Below are 15,616 nucleotides of genomic sequence, written 5' to 3'. Positions count from 1 at the left end.
TCTTACTTAATAGAAATTGCGTTTTTTTGACATTAGCAGAATATAGACAAAGATTCATCCACATTTGTAATGGAAGCACAGCTCCAGTCATAATTGCTCTGTTTCCTGTTTCCTGCCATGATTCATGCTGCCCCTGTGCTTGCAGCCCCTCCCTCACCCGCTGATTAGCTCATTGCCCTGTGCTGCTGTCTATGTAAAACTCCTGCTTTGCACTCACTCAGTGTGTCATCTGTCATCAACCCAGCCTGTGAGCGGGCGTGGCTGATGTCCTGATTGTGTACCTGGCCTTTTCCTGGGCTCCTGACCAGCACCATTGTCCACTCTCTGAGGGTTTCCTAGAGTGTGCCTGTGACTCTTGGTTCATGTATCTGGATATTGATAACAGACTCGTGGACTTTGGATTTGCTCTTCCTCTTCATCCTCTGTTGCCAACCTGCATTGATTATCCAACCACTGAAATAAAAACTACAAAGTCATTACTCTGTTTGTCATGGTGAAGCCAGATCTTTGAAGCAGTGAGTGTATCCCAGTGTTGAGGTAAATCTAGAGGTCATTTAGAGAGGAAGTTCATTTTTGCTTCATACAACTGACCTGGAAAAGAACCATCTTCCCTTTTTAAATAAATCTTCAAAGGATTTATAACTTCACACCAGTTTACTTTCCTGTCAGAGTTCCTGCTTCCCATGGTTACACTGCTCTGTTTCCAGGGTATAGTTACAGTTTCTATAACATTCTGCGGGTGAAACAATCCCCAGTAAACTGAACCATTTTTCTTTCTTACTGTCAAAGCTTCAAAGATCCCAGACAATCGAATTCCGATTGTATCGTCCACACGAATACAGATTTAGTTGTACCCGTAAATGTTTGTCATTTAGGCTTCATGTCCACACGGATCTGGTGTCATGGGAAACCAGACACTATCATTTTATAAAATGGCTTCCAGAGTGGATACATTTCAAAATGGCGGTTACGGGTTTCGTGGCCATGCGTTGCTCCTTAAACAATGCTTTGGTTCTCATCCAACAAAAATCAAAGAACTGAATAATGACAATGCATGGATTCTGTGAAAGAACTAGAAGAGCAATTTAAAACCCTGAAAATATCATTTCAGAGATTCTACCGATGCATTCTGGGCTACACTTTCAACACAGTGTTGACACACACACACCTCATTCTTTCCAAGGTGTGCAATCTTTTGGTTATCAGAATGCTGGCATTCTGGCTTCAGATAAAAATGTTTTGTTCAAGTAAATTAACTTCAGAAAGCTCCTTTGACACATTTAATTTTATGTTATATTAGTGACCTGCTCCATATTTCTTGCTGCAGTTGGTGCATCAATAAATGATTTCAGTGGTGCACTGGAAATGTATAACTGGGCATTGTCCTTCTGTAGCCATATGTTTGTGCTATTTATATGAGAGGCAAAGCAATTCTATTTTTATGGACATATTTATACACAAAATAATTCAAAGTGCTTCGCATCAACAAGTACGCATGCTTGAGGAAACTCATATTAAAAACATTAATTAATATTAATACATAATACGAATATTATGTATTAATATATCTTAATACTTTATGTATTAAGAAATACATAAACTAATTACAGTAAAGTTTAGGAATATAATCAAAATAAGTAGTAAAATTGAAATTTAGCAGAAATGGATGAGAGCTGATAAAAATGAGCCTCTAAAGTAAGCATTGTCTTATTTCAGAGGCTTTAAATAAGTCCTGATTTGAAGGAGTCAACATTTTCTGCACATATAAGATTTTCATGGAGTCGAAAATCTTATATTGGAGTTGAGGAAGAGTTGAGGAAGGAGCTTCCAGTCCTGGAAGCACTGAGCAGAAACGACTGATGACCTGAGCAGCAGTGGTAGAAGGTTTGTTTTAGTCTACACTGACTGCAGCTAACACTAACTTAGTTAATCTATCGAGTATTCTGACATTCAATCAATTTAAATAAAAAAATCTGCAGACTGTGAATTTTTTTTGTCTTTTTTTTTAAATACAATTTTAGGAATGCATTAAAAGGTGCAAATAAACATGGAACCCCAATACTTTTTAAATAAACATTTAATGGCCTAAAATGCAATAACAAATTACTTCTTTATGAATTCTTGATCCTGTGTAGCAAAGTATGCATCTGCAGCTCATGTTATGATATTCTCTCATCAAAAACATATATAAAGCAACTCAATTCCCCCTGCTTCTCTCCCTCTCAGCTCCTTCAGACTAGCCAGCAGCCATTAGCAAACACCTGGTGGAACTGCACATCTGCTGAGCTCATGAGGCAGACTACTTCTCAGAGCAATGCTGGTAAAAGCGTTGCTAAAGGGTTAATTGAGGAGCAACATTGTCATGAGCAGGAGTTTTTAAAGAGACAGAGGCCCAATTTCAAAGCTAAAATGCAAAGTCAAATTTCTTTTAAGTAATGTTTGATATATGTAGCATGTCTGTAACAACTGACACAGGATGAAAAGTGGGATTTTTGACCCTGTATTCTGACGCAAACGCAGCTAGTCAGCGACAGATATCGACAGCAATCGACAGTTTACATTTTTACTCACAGGAGTAGAAATCTGTCGATTGCGGAATCCTTGGAGGGGGGAGGTGGCGGTGCAGGGGAGCGGGCGGGCAAGAGGTGTTAACGACTCTACTTAGCATACGAATAGCCTAGGATATGCAAAGGCGCTTCAGCAGACCCACGTGGATTCTCAAGTCATTGGTTGAAAAACAATGACATCAGAGTTCATCATTGACATGTGATTGGTTGATGTGTGCCCATTGGATAGCACTTACATCTTTATAAATAAACCCCGCCCCAATCAATAATATTTTTAAAGCTGCATTTTAAAAATTCTATATAAAAAATAAATGCTGTATTAAAATATATTCATTTGATATTGCTTATATGCAACATGTTCCTATATGAGGAACATAAAAGAGACAGAAGTTTTATTTTCTTTATTTCATTTTTTTTTTTTTTTACTGTTTGCACACAAAATAAGACATAAATGCTTGTCCATTTCTGGACCATCTGGCAGTGTTTTTTGTCCAAACAAGATCAAACATTATGCTGCGTTCAAGACAGGCCCAACGTCTCTCCTGTAGCGTAGACCTGACGCTCTTCCTGTCTTGTAGTCCTGATGTCACTCCTGGTTGGAGGAACTTGGGGTCCATCCTGACACCGCCTCATAGCTGCCATTCTCCCAGAATGCCACCTCCTCTGCTGTCTGTACTCTCTGCCTTCCTCCATCAGCTGTTAATACAGAACAGACAATCATTAGGTGCTACAGGCATCTTTTAGTCATTATGAAACTACAGTGAAATTGTTTGGCAACTTCCAGCTTAGTATGCACACATAACACATTAAAACAAACACATTAATACATTCTTACAAAAAATAAAAACTTTAATGAAAAAGAGAAAACACTTGGAAACAATTGGAAGAAGAATTAAAAGTAGTTGGTAATAAATAGTAGGGGTATAGTGATACAATAATTTCACGTTACGATACTCTGGTGACGATACGATATGTATCATATTTGTTGAGCGATACAATTCGATACGATTCAGTGCGTTTTTACAATTTTCTGAAAGATTTTAGAAAGACAGAGTGATTTTAGTGACACTTTGTGTTCCATAGACTTTAATTTAGTTAACTGAAAACTTATTAAAAGCACCAACTACACAATACCTGACTGATTGGACAGTCTAACAGTCTGCAGCTGGACAAAATGAATCAAAGATGCAGTGAGAGAATTAGTTTCTGTCATTTAATTCATGTGGATTTGACATAAAACTCAAAAGTTTAAACGGTAATCCAGGAGCAGAGTGGGGAGATTATCAGCCTCTGTAGTCTCTCAATATGCTAATGATTACACTTATGTTTTTTTCTTTTGGACACTGTGGCTGCATTTTGGAGTAAAAGTGCAGCCACAAATCCAGTCTTTTAGACTATGGGGAAAAAGGCTTTTCTACCTTGGCTCCTGGAATTAGCCGTGGCTGTAAGCTGTTTACTACTAGCTGCTAAAGTAGTGGCTCCGCCTCACCCCGTAGTGATCGACTCCCTGCAGCTACGCAGCGCCGCTATTCCCTTGCTTGGATATCTGAGTAGCTGCCTCTCAGACTGCCAGGATCTCATCGTTCTCTCAGTCTCTGATACTCTTTGTCTGTTGCTAATAAGAATGACCGATCAGCCATTGTTATCATGGAAATCCTCACTGCGCCGCGGATTCCGGCTGCGGGTTTTTCCTCTTTGTCTTCCTGCTCAAAACACTTCGCGCCCGCTTCGGATGTTATCAACCCATGTTCATTCTTCAGGTAATTCTTTGTATACAGTACAGAAACCGCTAAGATAAAAACTAATTACGAAATTGCTATCAGTCGAAATTTGCATTAATTTCGCGATCTCACTGCTTTTGCAGCTGCTCCGTTCGCGCCGCTACTCCTTTACGCTTCTCTTTCACTGTAACTTGCGCAACTTTACTTCGTTTCTCAGCAACAGAATACAGCCCATCGTTATTTATGGAAGATTTTACATTTCCAAAAACACAGGAATCTAATGTTTCGTTTCGTTTTGTACGTTTGGAAGCTCATTCCCTCTCACATAAACGGAAAAGCCGGGGAATGGCGGCGCTTTTGACATTTCTCTGACATTCGGAAAAATATGGTTTACTAATTTTAGAATAACTCCGGTTATACTTGGCTTATTAACACAATTTAAAAACTGGTGTGTAGTTTATAATGTGCACTTTAAGCTCAAGTTGAATGTGAGACTGAGGGAGGCGGAGTCTTGCTGCTACGCCGTAACAAACTAGACGTTAAAAAGAGCTGTAAGGCTATGGATCCCTATGGTTTAACGGATCTATACTCGCGGATGAAAAATCGATACTTTCCGAGGGCAGAAAATATCAATATATATCGCCGAATCGAATTATTTATACAGCCCTAATAAATAGTATTAGGGCTATAATAATAGCCCTAATACTATTATAATTTGCTTTGATAATTTGCTTTGATGGATTTTAATAAATCACAGTACTTTAATCATTCAAGTAATTGTGACATCTCTAGATTAGTAATAAATCTTACCTGCTTCTTTCTTTAGCTACATCTGGATGACTGGCAGTAGGTCCTGGATGCAGCCGGAAAACATTTTTGTGCATTGTCAATACATAGCATAATTACATTATGTACATAAACAATATTGAAGCATAAAATATCATCAACATTCTAAAATAGTAGATACTCACACACAGTTGCATCACTGTCCTCATCACGGACATCAGAACGTTCCAGAAGAGTCTGATTGACACACATGTGACTCCCATTCCGTGGAGTGTCTGTGGAAATAAATGTAAAATTAAAAAAATATTGTAGCAAATATATCGCTCTCAAAAATACATAAGTAAATAAGTTAAAATTATTCTCAACCAACCATTATACAGTCGGGAATCAACACAGTGATTATACATACCGGCTTCATGACTTGGTCCTCAGATCCGTCCTCTGTCCGCCATTTTGTAGATCTTTACTGCTTTCCACACTCTGCCTTGCTGTACTGCGTTACAACAAAATAAATAAAATAACGGGAAGATCATTTTTCCTTACAAATATGCGAGTGTTCACTAAATGTGAAATCATAACTTACTGTATTTCTCTTCGTCCTGGTGGACTCCGTAAGAGCTCCTCGGCACCGTGGTCTGAGGTCTGGCTGGTACGGCTTGGCCATTTTTCAGGTCTGAAAAAAATCAAAGATGCCAGTATTTTTAAGAGTTCAGAACATCACATGTAATAGAGATTACAATACAAAATCTCACCCTACACTTGTTTCGGCATTAAGAAAACGACAGACCGCTTTCTGTAAGAAACAAACAAAGCAACTGGTCTCGCTCCACTATTTATAAAAGCTTTCTTACCGTGAGTTCGTCTTGTTGGACCGCCGAGGTGTCATCTGTTGTTTTCCGCCGGAACATTGCTTAATATCAAAACGATACTGAAAAGGTAACTCCGTGAAATAGGACTTTTTCCACCATTTCACACAACGCACGGGTATTTTCGTTCATGTTGGGTGTTGGCAGTTAGCACTCGTTACCGCCAGTGCAAATCTTCCTCTGGAGTTTAATGGCGGCTGCTTGACCGACTATGAAAGCGCATTACTGCCACCAACTGGACTGGAGTGTTAAATGAAAGTTGACAGAAAAAAATACATTCTAAAAGTTATTTTTTCAAAATTTACGTGACAGTACATTTTATTTTTATTATAATTAATTACTAAAATGTTTTTAGATGTATATATGTTTATTTACTCAATTCTACTTTGAGCTGTCTCCTTTTTAGTTTATACAGAATATGATTCATAATCCGTGAGTTATATTTAGTGCTTAACTAACAAAACTTAAAAAAAGAATACAAATGTTTATACTCTATCAGAAGGTATCACATACTTTCAACCATTTTGTTCTTCAATTTAAACTTGAGAGTTAAGCAACTGAATACTGAAAAATCTGTAGTTTCTTAAATCCTGTAATGTGATGCGGAATGACCACTACCACTCCAATATAGCATGACTCTGGGTCTTTAAAACAATCAGTGAACATTAACATTAGTTTGAATATTATTCACAAAAATACTTTATGTACAATCTACCACTCTGGAACATGTTTTTTATTATTATTTTTGATTAAGTTGTGCAATTCCTCCCATCACAACAGGGCCGTGCAGAGACCACTAAAGGGGCAGGTGCTCAACAACAAAAAAAGGGGCACATCTGACCGCATTCTAGGACAGAATAACAAAGCCACTCAGATTTCAGAGTTTAATAAACAATGATAAATTACAAAAATGTGACATATACAATCAAAGCTAACAAACATCTCCATACAGAGCATAACACTATGCCTATGTAAGATATTTTATTAGTTATTTATTTCTGCAGGTCTATTTTGTTATAGGAAAGTATTGCAATATTCAAACCCGCAATTTAGCAAGATAAGTAAATCAGAGCTGGACCACCAGACATATTTTGTCTTTATAGAATTACACTATTAAAAATATAAACAAGGGCACAATGCAACCTTTTAGTGTACTGTACTCTATAAAAAAAAGAGCTGCCTGTTTGCTGGACGGGCGATGTGCCCCTATTGCATAATAAATACTAAAGAATGATTGATATCATTAACGATACAGGAGAGAAGTTTTTGGTTATCTTGCTTTGCTAGCAAAGTCGTTAGCTATCAGCTAGCTAATAGCACAACAACAACAGCCTAATGTCTGTATGATAAAAATATTGAATCGATAGATAAGAACAGTTTCTCCTCACCTGGCTGTCTCCTCCCGCTCAGTAGTTCTTCAGAGAAAGGCAGACAGAGGCCTGTCAGTGTCTGTTGTATTTCACTACCTCTCTGCTTAGACCGCGACTCCGAGTTGAAGCAGAAACGATACTTCAACGTTTTCCGTCATGTTTTTATTTGTCTCTGTTGCTCTGAACACTTCACTGGCGGAGCAGATTTAGTCCTACAAAATAGAAGATAGGTTTATAGTTTATGCATTGAAAGCTGGCGCCTCTGCACGTTGCCTCTGCGCGCTGCCTCTGTGCATTGCCTCTGCGCGTTGCCGCAGCTGGATTGAGTTTACCTCAGCACAGATCCCACGCGCCTCGTTTCACTCAAACTGGACCCACGCTGACCTGTATGGATGTTTACATCAACCCAGCTGTAGTATCGCTGCAGGTATTTGCCGTTTGTTCCAAATGAGGTGACTTCTTGGAAATGAATGGGGATATATTCAAAACTGTGGTGTCAGGTTCTCCCTGCTACTTTAATTATGATTTTTTTATCGCAACATGCTTAATAACGCAACTGGGGGAAAAAACTCATTTACTCAAAAATGACTAGGAGAGAGCAACAAAACGCAACTAAACTGATAGAACAACATTAACTGGTCCTGCAGTGTAATCAAAGAAGCAAAATGTTTTGGGTAGACTGTCACTTTATGCTGCGGTGCTAAGAGTAAACAGGAGATCTCACAAAGGGGCAATTCATAAACACACAGTGAAGAGGCTGAGATGTTAGAGAATGAGAAAAGGTACAAAAATAAATAAATAAGGTCAGATTAAACATAAAATTATTTGGCTGATCTGCTTGGTGCATCATCCTTGTCACTGATTCAAATTAGGGCTGTTGTAAACAATTATTTTAGTAATCGAGTAATCTATAGATTTTTCTTACGATTAATCGAGTAATCGCATAAAAACAATTATGAAATAAAATATTGGTAAATCTTCCATAACACCAGTGTTACTATCGGATATCAACATCAGTCTATTTTTTCCACATTTGAGCTTCCCTACCAGTTACTTTTGTGTAGACCTGGGGAGCAATACGGGATATTTACGGCTCCTCTGTTCAGAAACTCATCTACCAGCCATGTTCCGCCTCCCGTTTGTTCAGACCGGGATTATATAAGTTTATTGTGCGGTTCGTCCGTAAAGCTGCTCTTACCCTGTAAGCATCAACCCTCAGCCGCCCGCCGTGTTCAGTCTCTCCGCTCACCTGTATAAATCCTCCTCAGCTTCTTCCCGCCGTTCAACCAGCAGCTCCGGCTGAAACACGGTGCGCTAAATGATAAAACATAAATTAACGAAGCTTCGAGGCAGGTACATTTTCCTCGAGGAATTTTAATAATCGAGGTACTCGAATCACTCGAGGAATCGTTTCAGCCCTAATTCAAATGTAAAAAGAAATCTAATTGTTAGATGTTAAATATTTTCCTTATGAACAAAACAAGCAATTAAGGCAAGATATGATATGTTTAAGGGGATCCTCCTCACTGACGGTTCAAAATAGATCCAGCAGAGGCTTAGAGACAGTTTCTAAATGTGACTGTGTCTAACCTCTGGAAAAATACTCTATAAAACACTTGTACTAATTTGTTTGTTTATGGGTATTGTCATAGGTAAAATCTTTGATTTTTACACGTATGTATGAGTTGAAAAACAGGACAAATACAAAACTTAAATTTATGCACATTTATTGACTTGCATTTATAGATTTAGAAGTCTACGCATGCATTTTTTATTGACAGTAGTCCCACCTTACACATAACTCCTTGTGTTTCCATAGCAACTAAAACAAACAAGAACCTGACACAAGTTGTTTGACATCATCATGCCACCAATGTTCTCATCTATGATGTCATAAAGGTTCAAAAGATTATTATTATCATTTGGAATACAAGAATGCTCAGTTTGCCCTTCAGCTGCCTTGCAGATCCATTTTCAGACAGACGATTTAAAACCATTTCAACAAGAAAATGATGCTTGCGATCGGTTGGGGTCTGGGCTACCTAGCGTCAAAAGGAGTGGAGAAACTTCTAGGAAATCATCACGAAGAAGTTGCCGAAGACCGCGACGAGGATATCAGGTGGAGATATTTTGGGTTTGAGGAGTTAATTCCAGAGGACCAAAGTGACACGGATGTTTCCGCCAACATCGCCAGTGCCATTTCAGGTGTTGTGACGAGATTAACAAGTTTCACCCCTGAAGATGCCGTGGCTTTGGAGAGCATCTGTGCAATGCATTGGGAAACTTGCTCTGAGGACGCAGATGACGAAAAAAATGACATGGACGCTTCCACCAACCTTGTCAGTGCCGCTTCAGGGGTATTGACACCTCTAACCGATTTTACCCCTGAAGATAGCGTGGCTTTTGAAAGCATATGTGGACTGGACTTAGAAACATGCCCTGGGGACGCAGCTGAAGTACAAAGTGACATGGACGCTTCTGCCAACCTTGTCAGTGGCACTTCAGGTGTCTTGACAAGTTTGGCAACTTTTACTGATGAAGATCCTGTGGCTTTGGAAAGCATCTGCAGACTCCACTTGGAAACTTGTCCAGGGGACGCAGACACTGATGTTTTCACAAGTGCTGATGTTCCCCTTGACATAATGGACCTGGCCGTTGAAACGAGCTGTGACGGCCAGGAAGATGCGATACATTTAGAACCAGTCTATGAGGATCCATTGGTAGAAGAAGCTTCTTCTGTTGATGGAAACTCAGAAGATAGTGTTCAAAATAACGCAGACCATTTTGATGGCATAGACGCTGCGGATTTGGACGTCGCCTCTAAAGAAATCCCTTCTGCTGACACAACTGCTGATAATGTTGTGGCACATTTTGAAGAGGTTTCTGAGCATTCTTCAGAAAAACAATCTTCTACAGAAATTCTCACAGAAGATGACATTGAATTCTCTGAAAATTTTAACAGGAGGGTTTTTTCCTCTAGGCAGTCATCCATCCTGGGATATTTAAATCTGGAGAATTATGTGCCACCTTTTGACAGATTTTCTGAGTGTTCTACATCAGAAGAAATGGATTCTGATGAAAGCTCAGAACATGTTCAAATTGAGCCACAACATCATGAAAGCAATGATGTTGAAGAAGTGGTTGTTTTCTTTGAGGAAGTCCAGTCTGAAAGCAGAAATGCCGGAAATTTAAGGTCACGAGTTTCCAAGTGGCTTCACCAGCAGGGCAGTAGGTTGGCAAATCTCCTACCAAGGAGAAACAGCTAACAAGCACCAGTTCACATTGGAGTTGTTGGAGGGGTGCTGGAGAGTGTCCCTCCAAGAGACTCCCTTGTTCTGCTGGGAGATTTCAACACTCACATGGCCACTCTCAGTGAGACCTGGAGGCTTGTGGTTGAGAGGATCGGCCACCCTGATCTAAACCTGAGTAGTGTACTATTATTGGACTTCTGTGCTCATCATGGACTGTCAATAATGTACACCTTGTTCAAGCATAAGGGTGTCCATATGTGCTCATAGCACAAGGACACCCTGGCCACAGTTCTATGGTAGACTTTGTTGTTTCCCATCTGATCTGTGGCTGTATGTCTTGGACTCTTGGGTGATGACGGGCAGAGCTGTCCTCTGACCACTCCCTGGTTGTAAGTTGACTGATGATGGGGGAGGATGCCAGTCAAACCAGAGAGGCCCAAAAGTGTTGTGAGGATCCTGGCAGAGCCATCTGTGAAATAGAGCTTCAAATTTCACCTCTGGAAGAACTTTGAACACATTTTGGAGCAAGTGGATAGAACATCGCCCCCAACTCAATTGTCAATGCGTCTTATCGGAGATGTGGCCACAAGATTTTCTGTGCCTGTTTTGGGGACAACCCTAAAATCAGCTCGTAGACACCAGAAGGGAGGGATGCTCTCAAACCAAAGATGGAGAACTATCAGGTCTTTTTGGACTGACACCCTGGAAGCAGCTGATGGATACTGGCAGTCCAACTAGCATGCAGCTCGGGTGGTCGCTAAGGCAAACACTCGGGTGTAGAAGACGTTCCCAGAGCCCATGGAGAATGACTTGGACAGATCGTCATAAATTGCGGTTTGTAGGTCATGAGGTTGACATAGTGGACCCATGACAAAAACACAAAATCCAGGCGCACAGGTGAACAGCGACAGGGGCGGCGGACAGCGGCGAGAAGACTGCGGTGGACGGAGGCGAGAAGACTGCAGCAGATAGAGGCAGCGGACAGAGGCGAGAAGACTGCGGCGGACGGAGGCGAGAAGACTGCGGCGGCAAGAGGCGAGAAGACTGCGGCGGATGGAGGCGGCGGACGGAGGCGAGAAGACTGCGCCAGACGGAGGAGAGAAGATTACGGCAGACGGAGGAGAGAAGACTGCGGCGGACGGAAGCGAGAAGACTGCGGCGGATGTAGGCGAGAAAACTGCGGCGGATGGAGGCGAGAAGACTGCGGCGGCAGGAGGCGAGAAGACTGCGGCGGATGGAGGAAAACAGGATGGCGTTCAGGTACCAGCCATGCCACCAGCTGTGCAGCCTGATATATATATATATATTATATATAATTTTTTTTCTATTATGTCAGTTTTGGTCCTCCATATAAAGATAAATATATAAAGAAAATAATAAATATATAAAGAATAATATATTTCTTATCAAAATATGTATTTATGCTTTTATTTTTTATCAAATATATATATATATATATATATATATATATATATATATATAAATTATTATTTTTATTATGTCAGGTTTGGTCCTCCATATAAAGATAAATATATAAATAAAAGAAATAGTAAAAGATAAATATTATATATATATATGGCACCGTTGTTCTATCAGATTACCATACGCTGTCAGAATAGCATACATGCGGTGAATACCATGCCTGCGCATGCGCATTAAGAAGTCCAACCGTCAGTGGAGTTGTCAGTTCAGCATACGCAACAAGTTATGACGAAAATAAGTCATTAAATTGTTTATAGTATGACATAATGTGATAACTAGATAGATATACATGCGTTGTCGTGGTTTCAAAGTGTATTTAAAGCAGGGTCTAGCTGCAGTCAACTACAACACACGCCCGTGTTGTGGTGTTCCAGAAAAGAACAAACCTCTAGATTTAAGATTGTTACACATTTTTGGGTATGATTATGCTCCTATGTGTTGGAGGCTGTTTGGTTGTAAATGTGAAGATAAAAGCAATATAACAAATCGCCATTGGTGGCGCTGTTGCTGTGCACAATGAGATGTGAGCTGAACATGTAACAAAGAGGAAGATGAAGTTCCCCGTTCCTGAATAAACGTTGCCATGTGCTATCTCCAGTTATCTGCTTGAATATTTTTTATTTGACCTAGTGTATCATACACAACACGTGTAAAACTCAATAACCTACTTAACCGCTAAGTCAGGATGCCATATAACTGTCAATAACCAAGTGTATGATGATCTATGTCATGATTCTATGTTGCTGATTAAATAAAATCATATGGTGATGACAGCGTATGCATGTTTGAGCTAAGCGTATGACGATCTGACAACGTATGCTGATCTGACAGAACACCGTCCATGTTATTGGACCTACGGATATTTCGCGCATCCACACAACGCTAGGGGGCAAAAAGACTAATCTTTTACATGTCATCCATAGCCGCGTTAACTCAGTGAAACTTAAAAATGTAGGTATTAATTTTGTGCTATGATCCACAGCAAAGTGATCGGTATTAGCCAAGCTACGCAGACTCGTTGCCATAGCAAATGACAATAATGCCACTTCATGTTTTAGGATTTAACACCAAAAACATTCAAGAATTTTGCACACAGAACAGAACATTCAGTCTGTTGTAGTAGTACGTTTTAAACTTAATGTTTTATTAATAAATAATTGCTGTGGTAGATTAGCTACCTTCTACTTTACTGAATTATTTAAACATATCTGTAGCCCACAAAACGCACATTTAATTAAATAACAAAAACATCTTATTGCTGTCTTACCTTTACGTATCAATGAAATCCATGCACCCCTAATTCTGCACAAAAATATCCGTTCATCCAAAGCCAAGTCGATCCTCGGCATGTCTTTTCTACTCGGTTTGAGAATCATCAAACTGTCTCAAAGCAAAACTTTCAGCTCCGGTGTTGGTCTTCCTTTAGTTATTATCTCCTGCTTCAATTGAAAATCCACTTTAGAAAACTGTTTAAGTGTAGAAATGAAGTCTTTCATGTTGACGTCGGAAGAGAGAAAACAAATATATTGCTGTACTTTACTTATTTACTGTATGGCTAGCTCCATGGCTAGCTCACTGTGTCTTACTCTGCAGTTGTGCAGTCACAATAGCTGACATCATGAGCGCCCCCAGCGATGAGGCAAGAGAACTGCCTGCCTCACCTCGAGTCTGTTTTCTGCCGTTTCTGATCGCTCCTCCGCACACAAAACACGATACACACAGTTAGTGACAGGGCCGTGCAGAGACCACTAAAGGGGCAGGTGCTCAACAACAAAAAAAGGGCACATCTAACCATATTTTAGGACAGAATAACAAAGCCACTCAGATTTCAGAGTTTAATAAACAATGATAAATTACAAAAATGTGACATATACAATCAAAGCTAACGAACATCTCCATACAGAGCACAACACTGTGCCTATGTTAGATATTTTATTTCTTTCTGCAGGTCTATTTTGTTATAGGAAAAGTATTGCAATATTCAAACCCGCAATTTAGCAAGATAAGTAAATCAGAGCTGGACCACCAGACATATTTTGTCTTTACAGAATTACACTATTAAAAATATAAACAAGGGCACAATGTAACCTTTTAGTGTACTGTACTCTATAAAAAGAGCTGCTGCAGTGGAGATGAAGATGGTCCATTCAGGAAAGCAGAGCTGCATCAATCTTTAATGTGGAACAGCAGAAAAAACAAAAAGAAAGAAAAAAAAGAAAAAATTGAATAGTTAATGCATGTCACCATGAGAAAAGCCTACTGAGTTTTCACAACACAACAAAAGATTTCTGATGTGTGCAAATAAATGTTTATGTTTGGTAATTAAAAAAAATCTTTTAAACAAAACTTAAAAAAAAAAAAAAAATTAACTTCACACTCTGTGAACCAGACCCTAAACTTAAAGTCTGGGTTAAATTTTTTTCCCCTTTATTAATGTCACTTTTATTACATTCATTATGTCTATCATGGCAATTCAGGGTGAGTTATTTTTAATTCTAAATGAATTAAATTTGTTGGACTTTTATTTCAGTGTTATTCTTCAAGATACATTTACCTACCGCCAGAATAAATGTAATGTACATTATGCAGCAAAGGAAGTTAGAAGATCGGTCATATATCCATTATGGAGATGATCGGTTTTGGACGGGCGATGTGCCCTTATTGCATAATAAATACTAAAGAATGACTGATATCATTAACGATAGGGAGACGTTTTTAGTTATCTAGCTTTGCTAGCAGGTAGCACAACAACAACAACAGCCTAATGTCTGCATGATAAAAATATTGAATCGATAGATAAGAACAGTTTCTCCTCACCTGGCTGTCTCCTCCCGCTCAGTAGTTCTTCAGAGAAAGGCAGACGCAGAGGCCTGTCAGTGTCCGCGACTCCGAGTTGAAGCAAAAATGAAACTTCAATGTTTTTGTCATCTGACAAGTAGCACTTTATTCACCAAAAACGTTTTTTTTTTAATTCACCAAAAACTGTTCTGTAATCTGGAACATTCGCTACGTTGAGCTCCACAGTTAGCCGCCTTATCTCGCTGCGCGAGAGGCAACTGCGTCATGCGTCACGGGCAAAAGGTCAAAGGTAACAAGGTGACCAGCTTATTATGTTGTACAAAAAAGAAACAAAAAAGCAAAGAATTTTAGCGCATGTTTTTATGTGTCAGAAGAGGGCTTAGGAAATAATAATACCAAAAAAAAAACAAAAAGACCAAAAGGGCACTTGGGGGCAATGAGCTAAAGGGGCAGGTGCTCAAGCATCCCCAGTTACCCCCTCTGCATGTGCCTGCATCACAAGATAAATCTTCAGATAGGAGGAATGTCAAAGTAAGATCACGTTTCACAAAAGTCTATTGTATGTAATCATGCATATTCTTTTATATCATCAATTCAACAAAAACTAAGTTTTTCAGTGCTCCTAACACACATGTAATATATATTTTAATGGATAAGATAAATTGTTTTAATATTCTTTCTCCAAACATACTTCTTTATGGTGAACAGAAGGTGAAAAGGATTAGCTACAAAATGAATAAGAGTCAATAGGCGGTGCATTGAGGGTTGATTTGC

At 39.4% G+C, this 15,616-nt stretch overlaps 2 long non-coding RNA genes across 3 annotated transcripts; both read right to left on the bottom strand.

Annotated features, from left to right (window-relative positions):
- Positions 1-1,615: 1,615 nt before the first annotated feature.
- Positions 1,616-5,344, bottom strand: LOC108166178 (uncharacterized). Its single transcript, XR_014086790.1, has 3 exons — positions 5,260-5,344; positions 5,099-5,141; positions 1,616-3,263 (listed from the first exon to the last, which is right to left on the bottom strand). It is a non-coding gene; the product is annotated as an uncharacterized LOC108166178 (long non-coding RNA).
- A 68-nt stretch (positions 5,345-5,412) lies between these two features.
- On the bottom strand, positions 5,413-14,918 carry LOC145551034 (uncharacterized). Of its 2 annotated transcripts, XR_014086792.1 has the most exons (4): positions 13,311-14,918; positions 7,329-7,522; positions 5,658-5,747; positions 5,413-5,567 (listed from the first exon to the last, which is right to left on the bottom strand). It is a non-coding gene; the product is annotated as an uncharacterized LOC145551034 (long non-coding RNA). The 2 variants fall into 2 exon arrangements; XR_014086791.1 differs by lacking the exon at positions 13,311-14,918 and having other exon boundaries at positions 7,329-10,988.
- Between the last annotated feature and the right edge of the window lie 698 nt (positions 14,919-15,616).

This window comes from Poecilia reticulata, chromosome 3 (genome assembly GCF_904066995.2).
Source record: "Poecilia reticulata chromosome 3, P_reticulata-male-v2, whole genome shotgun sequence".
NCBI lineage: Eukaryota > Metazoa > Chordata > Actinopteri > Cyprinodontiformes > Poeciliidae > Poecilia > Poecilia reticulata.
This window is presented reverse-complemented; position numbering and strand designations above follow the sequence as displayed.